The sequence below is a fragment of the Xiphophorus maculatus genome, chromosome 11, assembly GCF_002775205.1.
Source record: "Xiphophorus maculatus strain JP 163 A chromosome 11, X_maculatus-5.0-male, whole genome shotgun sequence".
Taxonomy (NCBI): domain Eukaryota; kingdom Metazoa; phylum Chordata; class Actinopteri; order Cyprinodontiformes; family Poeciliidae; genus Xiphophorus; species Xiphophorus maculatus.
The window spans coordinates 29,169,277-29,184,815 of record NC_036453.1 but is presented as its reverse complement, the minus strand read 5'-3'; the positions used below and the strand labels follow the sequence as shown (position 1 = coordinate 29,184,815).

At 37.4% G+C, this 15,539-nt stretch overlaps 1 protein-coding gene across 1 annotated transcript in view; it reads left to right on the top strand.

Moving 5' to 3' along the window:
* Positions 1 to 15,539, top strand: part of LOC102238061 (T-lymphoma invasion and metastasis-inducing protein 1-like) — a 63,257-nt gene that overhangs the window by 950 nt on the left and 46,768 nt on the right. The window lies entirely within an intron of this gene.

Here is a 15,539-nt window from a genome sequence, read left to right as displayed (position 1 = left end):
CCTTGCCAAGTTTCTTATACAAGCTTAGTGAGTGATAACAAAATACCTTAACAGCGTCTCTGGACTGGCAGCACCTGGCAATCCCAATGCAAAGCTCAAAGGGCAAACACTGCTGAATTCCTTAACGGCGTCTCTGGCTGATTGTTTGCCTCTTTTTGTGGGAGCTACTGATGTGAAATTACATCTGATAAAGAGCAATTTCTCCCAACTCCAGATCAGAAAGAACTATTGGTTGCTTAAAGCGATTGTGGTCCATTAAATAGTTCTTAAAGAGTTTGCTTTACTTAATTTAAAATAGAACATGTTTTTAAAACTTCGGTTCACATATTCATAGGTTCAGAATTCAAGTTGATAAAAGGGATGCATTAAAGGCAGATTTAGATATAAGGAATACTTCAGCCTACTTTGGGTTTGTATGGAAATGAAATTTTAACACTGGGAAGAGAAAAGATCAGAAAAGTGGACTGCTCTGAATGAGACTTATGGACTGTTCAATCTCTTGACGGGAAAGTTGTAACTCCTGAAAACTTTGCTCTCAGCAACAGCAAACATAGAGGGCAAAATATAGCAAAATTAAGATAAAACACACAGAGATACAGAGTCACAGCTTTGCTGAATTTATTCCTTCACAAGAGAAGAAACTTATTGATGTGTCATATTTTCTTTGCTCTTTTAAGAAAAACTCAACATTGCTGAACTGTAACACTTTCGGGAATATGACTGAGATTAAAGGAGAAACCTTTCAGCTTTCCTTTCATTTAGAGACCTTGTGATCAGAGCTGGAATGTAAACTATTTACTCCCTGTCGTATTTTTGTGGTGCCTGGTTTAAAATAGTGTCGGCATGCTTATCCAGCAAATATTTAGGATTCAAGCATACCTTAATGTCATTTTAGGCACATATTTACATCAAATTCCCTACAACAATAGAGGGCATCCAGGTGGAATTGTATATATATATATATATGAAGTCTGGTTTGGGACCATGACTGAAGAAAGAAGAGCACTCAAAGTTAAGGTCATATAAATATATATATATTTATATGACCTTAACTTTGAGTGCTCTTCTTTCTTCAGTTTTATCTTTCCTTCCTGGTATTCACTGCTTCAGTTGCTTCAACAAGAAACTTGAATATTGGCAGGGTGTTTGGAGCAAGTGATCCGTGAAGGGATTTATAGTGGCAGATAAAAACCAGTTGGTGTGTGCATGTCTCTGAGTGTGGGGGGGGAGTGTGTGTGTGTGTGTGTGTGTGTGTGTGTGTGTATGGGTATATTTTTACACCACTGACAAAGACTTTGCGAAAGCCAGAGGCAGCGAAAAGAGAGGGAAGCCTGTCTTATCTCTCCCACCGATACGTATCCAGGTTTTTGTTTGTAGGCGTGTGAGTGTTTGTATACTTGGTGTCTGTTGGGGGCAAATACCTATGTGTGTGGGTGTGTGCGAGAAAACAAAGTAACCATGTGCTGTGTGTACAGTAAGGTAGTATAGTGTGTGTTTGAGCATGAATGGGACATTGTCAAGTCAGCCTTGTGGGTCTTTTTATGTTGCTGACTGATCTCGTTTTGTATCATATCTTCCATCGAACATTAGTCTTATGCTCGGCTAAACTTGTTATAGTTCCCAAAGTAAAAATATAAATTTTCTTAAATGAGTTTATGTTAAAAGATTATAGTAAATATCTTACCTGCTATATATAACTCTGTTTTCATGTAGTCTAAGTCACATCAGCTAGAACCAAATGCTGTAGCTAACGGCTCCAAGATGTACTGAGACCTGAGGGGACTTTTATTCTCTTAAAATAACTCCAAACTGTAAAATGTTACATTTTCATTACGACTTCCACACAGGAAGATCACTGGTGATATATCCTTTGCTATTCACATTTCTGGTTTCTACATTTCGAGTAGAAAAATAAGGGCTAGTCCTAGGTTATATTGTTTATGTGTCAATGGGTACTGATAACGGACTGATATCAGTCCGTTATCAGTGCAGACTGATATCAGTCCGTACGTTATCATTAAAGTAAACAGAAGTAAACAGATGCACACCGGCACTAACTGAATACAGGTTGCTTCTTCATCCTTTGTAGTGTGTCCTTTGCTACAAATCCCTACACTAAAGAAACTTGTTTATGCAGTGATCACCATGAATTAAATAATCTTCATCACAGCTGACAACAACTTGAAATCTTGTCCCTCATTATTCACGTTAATGCCTAAACTACTTCTCACACCTTGTGGAAACTGCATAACATAACTACAAGCATAACACATAAGACATGTTTTTATGCAGATGTGGCAGGCCTGATGAAAAGAGGTTGATGCAATTATCACAAAAGCGATGATCTCTTCTTCCTCCATCTCTTAAATCTTCCTCTGCCCCTTTTATTTTCTGAAAGGTGCCTCACTAATGCCTCATCCCTCTTCCTCAGTGGTGCACAATTTCTGCTGTTGAGCAAATATGGGGCTTATGGAGTCCCCAATGCAATAGGGCACTTTAAATGTTTGTGTTTGCCAATGTGCCTGCTTGACGTGTGTGCGTGTGTGTATGTTCCTTTCTTTCACTCCCCCTGTTCTCTGCTGTTGTCACTGGCAGTCCAGTAGACAAATATTGCTGAAGTCTGGTTTGGGAAGACCATGACAGGCCTGACAGCTGAGGGTGGAGGGAAACAGAAAATGTTTCTCTTTCTCTTTTCTGGTTTTATGAAGTGTGTCTGGGGGTGCTGGTTCTGTCATAGCAAAAACTGAAGGAATCTGTCTGCACTGTAGACGCAGACAGTAGTAGTTCTCTGAAGGGCTATAAAAGGTGGAAGACGAACATTTATTTTTGTGTCTGTCATGGTGCGTCTTCTCTCACGAGGTTTAAGTAGTTCACAATCTAACTGTATGCAGGGGTCCTAGAAAATTTCAGATTTTTGCTTTTTTTTCATCCAGTTTTTGTCACATCATGGACATTTGAGTACAAAACATTAACACTAAACCTACCTGATTATTGTGTTTTACTATTTCTAGCTTTCACAATGGCTTACAATTTTTTGTTGTGCAGTACAGAACCATTTTGTCTCTTTTTTGGAATCTAGACTATCGACTCTAATTGAAAATCTGTAACTCCTGAAGTTGTCAAGTATCCTACATTGAAAGCAGATCCCTTAAATCACAGTTTCTGGAGTTTGATGTACAGTATTTGATTGTTAGCAAAAAATTCTTAAAGATAGCCATTGTAGTGGTTTGTTTAAAACTTTCGAACCAGTTTGAGAACCACATAGGAAACCTGTGTCTTGTAACGTGTCACAAGGAAAAATTGTTTTACTTAGTAGGACACCTATGCAATTCGAGTTTATATCTGTTTAGGTGTGGGCTTTCATTGGAAAACCGTGCAGGATAAGACTTGCTAAATTAGTCGGTGAGAACATTATATCGTGCTGACGTCCTAGTTTACATTTACTCTGTTTGTAATGTCACTCATCTGGTTGGACAAGAATGCTCTGGGTTGGGAACTGGAAACTTTGACTTATCTGCCTGATGAGGAAGAAAAAAGGGGCTTAGGTTGGGCCACAAGTTAGAGGAGCAAGACTGGAGGCCTGTAATTTAGGAAAGGGTCCATTTGAGGGGGATGGGTGTCTCGATACTGACATGAGCTGGCATCTGTCTTCGTTCATTTCCTTCCTTTTGTCTGTTCTTTCGCCTCTGCTGTGATGAATTGGGAGTTTTCTACTTCCTTCCTTCCATTGCTCCCACCCTCAGTCTCTCTCTTATGCTCTCTTTTTCTTTTTATCTGCCTGTGTCTGTCAGTCCTTCATATTTGCTCTCTTTCCCCTTTGGCGTGAGAGCTTTACCATCCTTGTCATGTTTGCATATTATCTCTAATCAGTGTTGCGTTTAAGCCCAGACATAAGCTCTGGTGGTTGCCAGCTCATGTTTTTGAAATGTTGTATACAAAAAGATAGATATTTACATTTAAAGCAGAAAAGAATAAACTAGTATTAAAGATGTGCATCACTAATGTTTTTTTTACTGACTGAGCAACCTGCAGTATTTACTAGAGATAAGGAATGTGCATTGTATCATTTCTCTTTAGCAGGAAAAATATGTACATTGTGATCAGAATTGTCATTTATAAATTCATTCATTTTAAAAGATTGTTACTCTTGCAGTTAAAAATATTTTTTTCAGTAATGGTTTCATGAGGGCATCAAGAAATAATAATATATTCCAAAATATTCTCTGTTATGTAGTGGTATAACAACAGTATTCTAGTGGATAGTAGGTGAGGTTTACATTTACAATAGTTTTTGTGTTTTAGTTTTTTGTTAAATATTTTTGTACTCATTTTTGATCAACTCAAACTGCATGAAAGACATGGGATATTATAAAACTGACAAATGACTGGAATAAATGATTTCTAAGTCTGTAACTTGCTTGTCACACAAGTGCAAAGTTAATGACTCAAACCTTAGCAGTGATCATATTGGATTCTGAAATCAAATGAATCCTCAGCACATCCAGCAGTATATATGCAACATATCGTCTAAAAGATGTACCATTTGATGACATGAACTGGGTGAAAGTTGGATCTGATAGGAAAAGGAAACATGCCTTGAGAAGAAATGTGTGAACAGAAGGGAAAGAAGGACCTCAGAGCAAGAGACTGGAAATATATCTGTGTGTGAGGTGTTGAGAAGGCTTTTAAGAGAGGAATTAGAGCAGAGGTGTAAAGAGTGTCTTCTGTAGATTGTGTTTATGATTTGTTTGCACTGGGGAGAAATTGCACTCTTTGGAATTCTCTTTGATTTACTCTGACTTCAAACCCTTACAATACTGACTTTTAGAGTCTTTTGGATCAACCGCTGTGTAATTAAGACAGGGGAACTAGGCAATTTAGACCTTGTCTGTCCTTTTCACCTTCACTCTTACAGAAAGTATGCAGACTTGGCTGAAAATTTAGTGCTCATCACACTGTGTCACTTCACACTCCTTCTTATTGACCTGGAAGTAATGCAGAGAGAAAAGGCTGTATGTGTATAAGTAACTGTGTGCAAAAATGCATGTGAATAGGCATGTGTGGTTGAAGGCTTATGGGCAAAACCGCATGCATTCTTTTGTTCTCTGGATTTTGTCTCTTTGGAGGTAAAATAACCCCCAGTTGAGTGCTGACAGTTGAGTGCTGTTTATAATTTCTATTAGACTGTGTGGCTTTGTTATTGTCCTGCAGTGCAGAAGCGATCAATGTGAATGTGTTTACGTGTACACAACTACGGTCATGCAATCTTTGTCGTCCCAGCCTTCTCTTACATGTCAAAGAGTCATGTGGATCTTACATGCAGGTCACTAATGTACTGAGAGGGTAGGCTCTATTCACTGCAACAACTTGGGGTCTAAATAATAACCCCCAGCTTGAGTCCACTCGAGAGATCAACTCCCAGGAAATGGACCCATTGACCTAAATCCAACCACTTCTACTAAAGAGACTCAACATAAATTGCATATATTGACATCCTTGTCTGGAGTCTCCATAGGCAGCAATGTGAGGACCCTTTTATGTTTACCCAGTGATGGTTTAAATGGGTGTGTATGTCCCTTACAAAATCACCGGATTTCTTAAAATATATTTCATGTATTATTGTTTCAAATGCACACAGATTGTACAGTCATGTTCTTCTTTTTGTTTGATTTATTTCAGTAAAGATGTTACACTTTTGATTAAAAAAAACAAAACAACAAAAACATGGCTGTCTTTATCATTTGATGAGTTAGAAAGATTTTTTAAATAAAAATCTGGCTATATAACCAAATGGGAAATACAAGTTTTCTTGACCACTTTGAAATAAAGTGCCACTTATAACTGACCAGCAAATATTTAAACAACCAGTTAATACCTAAGCTTTCCACATCTTATCTACAAATATGAGGCAGTTTTAGGGCTTTACATAAAGCTGCAGTATGTATCTTTTATAAACAATGCTTTTTTCATATTTGTTAAAACTGTGACTGTATTGTTACAGAATAACATGACACTTTGAGAATTTTTTTTACGGATCATCTGCCTCATCTTAAACTGCACCACACAGTGGAAATTATAACAAAAAAACCATATTTTTCATAAAAGTTACATAAAGCATCTTCAAAGTTGAGGATCTTGCTGAATAATAGATTTTGCGACAGTGTTTGATTCCACAATATCTGCTTTATTGCTACTTTTTATTTATAAAGTTTTAACAGCTCAGCTAATAACAGGGTTCTTAACCATTAATGAGTCCTTCATGAATCTTACTGTAAACCAGTTTTGTTTTCTTCCCAAAAAGGCAAGGTACTTTCAAGACATTAAACTTCATGTATCAGCATACATTAGTGTTGATAATCTAAAGTGTATTTATTTTACAGTCACAAACAACAGTGGTTGTCATATACTTCCCTTTGATGTTTCTTTGCTGCTCAAAAAGCAAATAAAAGTAAACGGAGCATTTTGTGCTAAATACAGCAAATAAATGTTGCCTGACAGAGTGAGTAATTTACTGATTGATAAGTTGAAATACTTAAAAACTTCAGCTAGGATTTTTTTTTTCTATATGTTATTTAATTATGCAGTGAAGCTCTGGATGTGCACTGTGTGACATAATCATTGAGGTGGATTAATGTTTTTAAAACCTTTGAAGAACACCAGTTTCACAGTCTGGGCGTAGGTCTTTGTCTGAATTTGTCACACCTTCATGCGTGAGGACATTTTTTGTTTTTCTGTGTGATGTAAAAATGAAATGAGATAATAAGGGTGGGTCTCTTCTGTGAAACAATCGTGTGAAACGTGATGCAAATTGTCCCTGAGTGAAACCTGTTTTATTTCACACTTTAAACATTGGGGCAGTTGTTTCTTCTCTCTGTAGCTATGGTGTTTTTTGTTAGAAAGCCCAGAACATCTTGTATTGTCTAATCATGCATTTGTGAGTGTAAAGCACAGAGAAACAGCTGATGTTTATTTGTCACATTCTCGCTGAGCGCTTCTTTCTCCCCTCGCTCCCTGGGGGATATAGTCTTGTCTCTCTTTATAGGGGGGCACTCTGTTTGCACTTGCTGTTGTTGACTCAGCTGCATGGATGCACTGAGAAAACTTCCCCTTTCCTTATCCCGCTCTTCCCCTCCCCCACTTCCCCTCCAGACCTGCTCTGTGTCCATTTCTCTGCTGTTAACATGTTTCACAATCTCACCAGCACCTTTTGTCAGGTTTAGTCACTAATTACTTATTTTATCTCTGTAACTTTTAATCTTTCATTTTCTCTTCCTTCCACAAAGCCTCTCACTTGCCCCTTGATGATTGGGGATTTTCATGCCTCAGTGGTAAGCTTAATTAAGAAAGTGCTGGTTTATGTATTATTTACTTCCCATTGCTTGACTTCAACAGTGCATTCAAAATAATACACTAATCATGTATCGCAGTATTGCAGTGTTCATAATAATAATTAATCAAACTATCTGTGGCCCACTGTGACTGCAAAAACCAGATAAAGTTGATATTCTTTTAATAGGACATTTTCAAAACCATGATTTATAAAATTATTTTTGCTAATTTTGTCAGTGTTTTGTTTTGAGTTACTTTTCATAGGTTATTTGAATCTGGATTAATGGAGAAGACTGATTTATGTTAAAAGAGGTGTGAATTATTTCAGTTTTGGCTACAGCTCTGATTGTTTTTCCACAAAAATAAGATAAATCACAATTATTTCAGTAGAAAAGTGTAGCATTTCGTAAGAGTGGCTGTACCAGTAGCAGTGCAGTAGCTCTTTTACTTGTGGAACTCCTTCCAATAACTTCATAAACAAGTCCAGACGTGATTCTTTAATTATAGGTTCCCTATCACATATAACAGGCGCACAGCATGAATCTTTTCTCACAATTCTCAAAAATGGAAGTCCTGTTTCATTTAACAGGATTTCCATTTTGTAAATAGGTGCCTTGTAAATCTTTATTTACAAGGCACCTCTTGGACTCCTTCCGGGATATATTTGTACTGTAATTGCACTGAGAAATGTTGAGTCTTGCTTTTTGCTCACATGATTTGCTGCTTCTTTCTGTTTCTTTGTCCATTTAGCATAACTTAAACAACAGCCTCTGTGTGTATATTCCTCCAGAAATGTAGATATTTAACCCAACTATGAAATTTTCAGAAGGTTGTAAACATTTTCAAATCCACCTTATTCCACTTAAGGTTCAGATAAGAGAAAGCTATAGGTCTGCTTCACTTAGCCTTCCTCTTATCTGCTAAAAGTCAATGTGGTTCTCTTGCCCTTGTGCCAGGTATTAACAGCATTCATATCTTCACAGTTTCTTTTCACATATCTGCTTTGTTTAAAGTCATTGTGAACACTTCATTGATGCTGGCCATAGCTAAAAAACAAGTTTTCGTCTTGCAGTAGCTTCCATGTTGACTACATTGACTCAGTAGAGTTAATGTAGGACATCTTCACCGATTGGACGGTGATCCGATTTGTTTTTGCTTGTTTTTGAACAAGCATTTGCTGATTAGAGCTGATAATGTGCATTTTTCCTGATGTATTTTTGTTTATGAATTTGACAACTATTTGTATGTCATACATGTGTAAAACGCACAAAATCAAGAACAGCCCTCCCTTAGGTTTGTCTTAGAAGTTTCTTCAGAGTTATCATCCTTATTATGTTTTTACTCTCCAGTCATATAAAGGTCACTATATGAACCTACAACAGTTGGCTTATATCTTCACCCATGTTTCACTACTATATTTTTGTGACTCTACTGTTGTCAGTGGTTAACAAGATCGATATTTTTGTCATCATATACCGCTCCTTAGAGTAAACTTACCACCATCAGTACATGAGTGAAAATTTCAAACACAAACATACAACACAGGCATTACAAACCTGAGCAGTTCTCCCCTGATAGTCTTACAGCCGCTCTGTCTCTGACAACAAATCAAGCCTGTTCATATCTGCCCTACTTTGAACTGACACAGCATCTATCTCTATCAGCCCCTGAGGACCTATCAGCCTCACTCCACATCTTTACCTCTCATGTTTCCTTCCACCTCAGCACTCATCAGTCATCCATCTACCTGTGGCCCATCACTCGACTTCACCATCAACCTACTGAATTAGCAGCCTCTCGTTCCCCTTTTAGCACCGTCCTCTGTTGATTTGACTCTCTTGTCTCTGTCATCCCATCCCCCAGTTTCAACCTCCTACCTCTGTCTACCTTTGGCTCAAACATGCTCATCCCTCGTACTCACCCACTCAGCTGCCCTGTTATTTCACTCCCCCATCAGTTCACACAGACCCGATTTGAAGTATTACCTGCCATTTTAGCTGCATCTATTCCCATCTGTGTCTGTCAGCATTGGACTTCAAGGTGAAGTAAAATTGATCTATCTTATGCCTAAATCACGTGGATATGCCAAAACAACATAACTGCCTTGTTATTATGAAGTTAGTTACTTTTTTACCACCACAGCACATTTGAACGGTTAGTACCTGGATCATTAACTTGAGGTGTTGGACATTAAAATTAGCCTTCAGATTCCTTTGATGCCTGTTAAGCAGGATTACTATTGCAATGTTTTAAAACCTAAAAGTGAACTGCAGAAACAATTTAGTCATACATATAGAAGACTTTTGATCTTAATGTATATAAAGAGCTGATAATGTAATGTGCATTTTTCCTGATGTATTTTTGTTTATGAATTTGACAACTATTTGTTGTACATCATACATGTGTAAAACGTACATATAGAAGACTTTTGATCTTAATGTATATAAAGTGTGACTTCTCTATGTGGTTAGATTAAATCATAAATTTCACATAAGCTTTCAAAAGTTAACAAGTACAAAAACGACTTTAAAGTATCTGGAAATAAATAAATAAAAATAATAGAAATAATTACTAGGAATACACAATATATCTCCCACTTCTATGTTTGCAATGGAAAATTACAACATGCATATTCAGTTGATTTTAATGATTGTCTGTGCAATCAGTGCTTCATCAGGAATTGTTCGTTGATTGAGGACTGGTAGAAGCAGGAGAAAATTTATTAATATTTAACAACAACAAATGGTATTTTAGCATCTACAATTCTGCTTGCTGATGGATTTCCAGTGGTGTAGTACAATAATTCAGATCTGCAAAGATTTAGTTGAGACTGACATTCCCAGATCTTGCCCTTGACCTTGTTGTGCGTAAGATCCTGGTGTTAAAATATGCATCTTCAGCAACTTCAGGGATTTTCGGATCTTGGAATGCTCACAGGGACTTCTGGTAGTTCGTGCTCTGCTCTGCTGCAGCTGTGACTGAGTTAAACATTAAAAGCTACATACATTCATTGACTCTCTCTGGCATTTCACTCAATAAAAGGCTTGTGGAAGGAGCCGTCTTCCTTAAAATATGGTAATCCCAGACTGCAGCAAGCTGCAGAGAAACTCAGCTAGAATCTGAGGTAAGAAGCGTACAACGTAAGCTGCTAGAGAGGCGAACGAGAGACTTTAATGAGGTTACTGACACTTGAGGAGCCAACTAGAATAAAATGACTGGCAGTTTAATTCAAATGCATCTCTTTTTCACTTACTTTGTCCCGAGTTGGCACACTGACCCAAAATCTAAAATGATTTTTGCACTTTTTGGGTTCCAGATTATGTGCAGCATTACCAGCTATTTAATTCTGTTTAATCTTAAATTGTCACTTTTTTGGCAATACTTGTGTATTGTGTAACACTAAGAACACGAGTTTCTTGGTGTTCAAGAAACTCGTCATCAGCATATCTCTGATTGTTGATGGCAAATAAAAGGGCCCAGAAAAATATGACAATCTTCTCATCTCAATCCACTTAATTTTGTTGTTTTAATGTTTTGGTTCAGAGAGAAAGCACTCTTTAGGGAAGTAAATAATCATTTATCTTTCACCAGTTTAAACAAATGGTTTGATTTAAGAGGACTTGTGCTGGAAGGCACATTGTATGTGTCTCCTTCTGTGTGTATTGAAGCTAAGAGTGGGGGGTAGTGGCGCGTGCCTTGTCAGATCCCAAAAGGATGAATAAGAAGCTAATCTCTGTCTTCCAGGGAATTCTGTGTCTCAGACAGTTTTCTCTCAGAGGATCTGTGGGAGTGCAGTGGAGCGTTGTCTCCCATGTCTACAATGGGATGTTTTCAGAGCCCTGCCTGTGCACAAGATAAATGCATTTCCTCCACAAACATGAACAATGCACCCACACATTCTACATAGGTATACACATAAAGGCAGGTGCTCATGCTTAGGTCTCTGATTCTTTTTATTTATTCTTTATTTATTTATTTGGAGCACCGCTCTATATTTACACACCATTCACAGTGCGCTCATTATATTCAAAAGAAAACTTACGTTATTCCAGGCATTATTCCAGGAAGTCACCTGTGTACAGGTGACTTCAGGAAAATAAAGAAATATTTTTTAGAACATTTTGCCACATAGCTGATTCCGCACTATATTAACTTAGCCTAGTTGTCTCCATCTAGAAAGATTCTGCAGAAAGAAGTCTAAAGACATTGTGAGAGATATAAAATGTTAGGGCAAAACTTTCAAGAAAATGATTTTTTTTTCTTAGTTAATTACATAGATTTTAACATGTTAAGAATGTTAATGCTTAACATAAAAATTTCAAGCTGGCACATTTGTATTTGTATATTTCTGGTATGCCCGTAAATCTGACACATAAGCGACATCCGCAAACCCACTAGGTGTTAATGTGTTCTTCAAAAAGCTACCTGATAGGACACTGGGAATAATGTTGTGCGCAAGTTGTGCAAAAAGGAGTTGGCCTGTAACAGAAGCTCTTCAAACCTAAAATACTATCTCAATCCAAAACATGTTACAGCAAGCAAAGACATACCCAGCGCTAATGTCAGGGTCCACTGTTCATATTTCTAAAGAAGTTATTTTTCAAAGACGTTACATGAATAATCTGGTATTCCTGAAACACTTGAAAGCTGAATGAGTATTATAGCACTTTGCACAAATCTGATATTTGAATAACCTGAATAACAGATTAAAAATAACAAATATCTTTATTTTTGAGCTCATATGTCTATTTGTCTTATAATTTAGCAGCAAAAAATGTTTTTCAATTAAGAATATCGCTTCTTTTGTTGATGTATAGTTTTTGATTAAAATGCAACTAATTATGGACCTCAGAACATAAGTTAAACTATTGAGTGGTTTCCAAGCAAATGTTCTCTTTGCATGGAATGTTGTATTTTTCTTCTTCTTTGCATTTCATAAAATAACACTGGGAGTCAAACATACTAATGTTGAATAGTTAATTAGTCAGGCAGGTAGCCAGACAACAGTTGGCTGCTTAGCTTGCCAAATATAATTTGAATACTCTACCTCAGTAAAAATTGGATGTGGTTGTTCTTTAATTTCCACTGCATGATTATTTAAATGTTTGCTGCAACCAAAAATATTTCCAAACAACCAGCTTTATCTTTCTCTTAATTTTGGTTAAACATTAGTCGGATTCTAACAAGTAAGAGTAGTAGGAAGGAACATTTGAGTGATTTGGATACTTTGGCTTTAAACCTTTGTAATGTCTTGAAAGTGCAAGCAAGCCAGTAAGCAGTTGGGAATTAATATATTAATTAATTAGCTTTAGCTAGCATCCAAAAAAAAACAAAAAAACAAATTTAGATAGCCTGTGATAGCTAAAACTTTCCTCACAATGCTAAAAGTCACAGTGAACATAACTGTTTTTGTTGTGTCTTTGGTAAAGACTATAAAAATGACTTGGCTACTTATTATGAAAGTTGATGGAGTTATTAAAAGTGGATTAATTTTCCATTTCAACTGCAAAACTGAGCTTTTTCCTCAGTGTTTGAAGAATTCTCTGAAGATTCCACAAATATTCCTTGAATGCAAAAAAACCTTTCACCTTCATTTTATTTCTCTGATAAAACATTATATTTTACTTGCCAATCTGAGTTGATTAAGAACAGGCAATTGTTGTTACTGAGGTCAAAAGTCACATGACAGCAAAAGCAAGGAAGCCACAGCAGCCAGTACTGTCTCACCCAGGTTAGATTTGCCATAATTTTATGCCAAGCCTATATTAACACAATATTTTGTTAACAGGTACACACAAGATTTTGTTGCAGTGTTGTGTAATAGAAAAAACAACAGATTTGATTACATTAGATGCGTCATAGTGCAGTCTGTGCCATGACAGCCTCATAATAAAAGCAACAACACAAGTTTTGTTTATCCTCATTGATGCACAGTTGTACAGAGGAACATCCAAGCATACACTATTTGAGTCTGCAGAGCTGAGATGTGTGTCATGTCAGGGTGGAGCTGGGAGAGACAGGTGGAGAGATGAAAAGACCGTCGGGGGGGAAGTTTAGGGTGTGCCTGCTCTGTGACTGTTCTGACAAGCTTTTGGCGTTTTTCCAAAGAGTGAGTGTGTGCGTGTGAGGTGGAAAACCTGCTCAGATTTCTCCTTGGATTGTGTGCAGGTGCTTACGTGCATGTTGCATTGCATTGTATCGCCGTACGTGTCACAGTCTGCTTGCCTGGGTGTCTGTGCTCAGGTGTGTGATAGATGTGAAAGCTTATAGGTGTTGATGATTTTTTAATGAAACCATCATGTTGTGGCAATAAGAGCCTGACAGCTCCGGCACAGCGGTGCTTTCTGACACCTCCTGCCTGCTCTGTGCGATGCTTTGCTTCTTCTTTATTATTCTGTCTCTTTTTAACACTTGGTTACTGATAAAATCTGCGAGGAAAAGTCAAATATAAACTTTAAAATTAAACAAAACATGTAGTTGTGTGTTTTAAAAAGTGTTCTCCCAACTTTTCTTTGTCTTCTCTTGTGTGTCAGTTGGCATACTCGTCCCTAAGTGAGCACGTCTGCATGATAATGATGCTGTGGCTGCTGTTGCGCAAGCTATTGTGCTGATGCACTCCCTCCATGTGTTAATATACTGCGAGAAATGAGAGGCTGAGAGAAAGAGAGCGAATAATTATCTTTCCCCTTTTGTCTCGGCTCCTTCAATTAAGCCTGAGGATAGGCAGACAGAGCACATGTCTACTTATCCACTTAAACCACAAAAACAATAGGACCCCCCCAGTTTTTCTCCTGTTATCTCTCCATCTTGTCTTGCACCACTTTCTCTTCTCACCTCGCCATGATAAAATTCTATCTTCAGTTCTGAATCCCAATATTTCCTCCCTCTCTCATCGTCCTCCCTAGTGCGATTCGCCTAGAGCATTGTTTCACCTACCCTTGTTACCCCCCCTCTCCACTTCCCATACCTTGCTTCGGGGCATAAGGAGAGGAGCAACTGAGAGACGAAACATTTTAGTTTGCACATAGCCAGAGAAAAGAAAACACTTTGATTTCCCCTGTGTGAGGCTCCACTTGATTTATTTTTGTGTTTCTTTGGCCTGTGTATGTTTTTTTTCAGCCTTCCCTTTACTAGACTGAAAACCAGATTTATCTACACGAACTTGCAACAATGATAAAAAACCCATTTCACCATCACTAGCTCTAAAACTTAAATACACCCTTGCTACAATTTTATTTGTTCAATGGTCTACTTCCAGCTGTAAGCTGTTCAGCCGCTAAGCACAATCTGTCTTTGCATAAATCATTATCATCATTTAATTCGGCTATTTTCAGAGGGTGGGTGGACAGCATGTGGGCTGACTTCATCAGAGCAGATGAAACAGAAGAGAGATGAGAAACAAAGGGCAAAGTGAGAGGAGAAGAAATCTCAGGGTCGAAGTTGAGCTTATATAAGTACTTCTCAAAGGCGGGGTTGAAATGTGCTACAGTGGTTAAGCTGAATCAGATAAATACACATTCAGTGCCTTGCAAGCTCATCATACACTATTTTGTCACCTTACAACCTCAAAGTGTTTCCCTAAAATTCCATGAGATCAACACAAACTCATCTAATTGTCAAGTGGAAAGAAAATAAATTAATAGGTTTTGAATTTTATTTGACCAAAAAAATCATCTGAAAAGTGAGTCAACATGTTGTAGAGCCTGATTGTAACTGCAAGTGTTTTGAGGATATGTCTCTACCAGTTTTGTGTATGTACGGACTGGAGTGTGAACAATAATTTGAAGTCTAGCCACATATTCTCAGTTTGGTTCAAACTTCCACAAGTCCATTCTAACATACTATATTATTTAGTCTAATCAGTCTAAGTTTCTTCTCTTCTCTTGTATGTTTAGGGTTGCTGTTCTACCCGAAGCTGAACCTCAAGTAGTTTCCAGTTTTAAGACTGGTTTTCTCACAAACTGCACTAAATTTAACTCCATCTAAGTTTCTATCAACTCTCATATCAACTCTCATATCAACGCTCATATCAACTTGGGAATACCTTTCTCCCTGCTGGAGAAAGGTATTCCCAAACATCCATTCTGATGCCGCCATTATGTTTCACAATAAGGGTGGAGTATTTGGAATAATGTGGATTATCTCATTTTCTCAAAAATCTAACAAAGGAGATTTAATGTACTTCTGTCTCAAATAAATAAACCATGTTT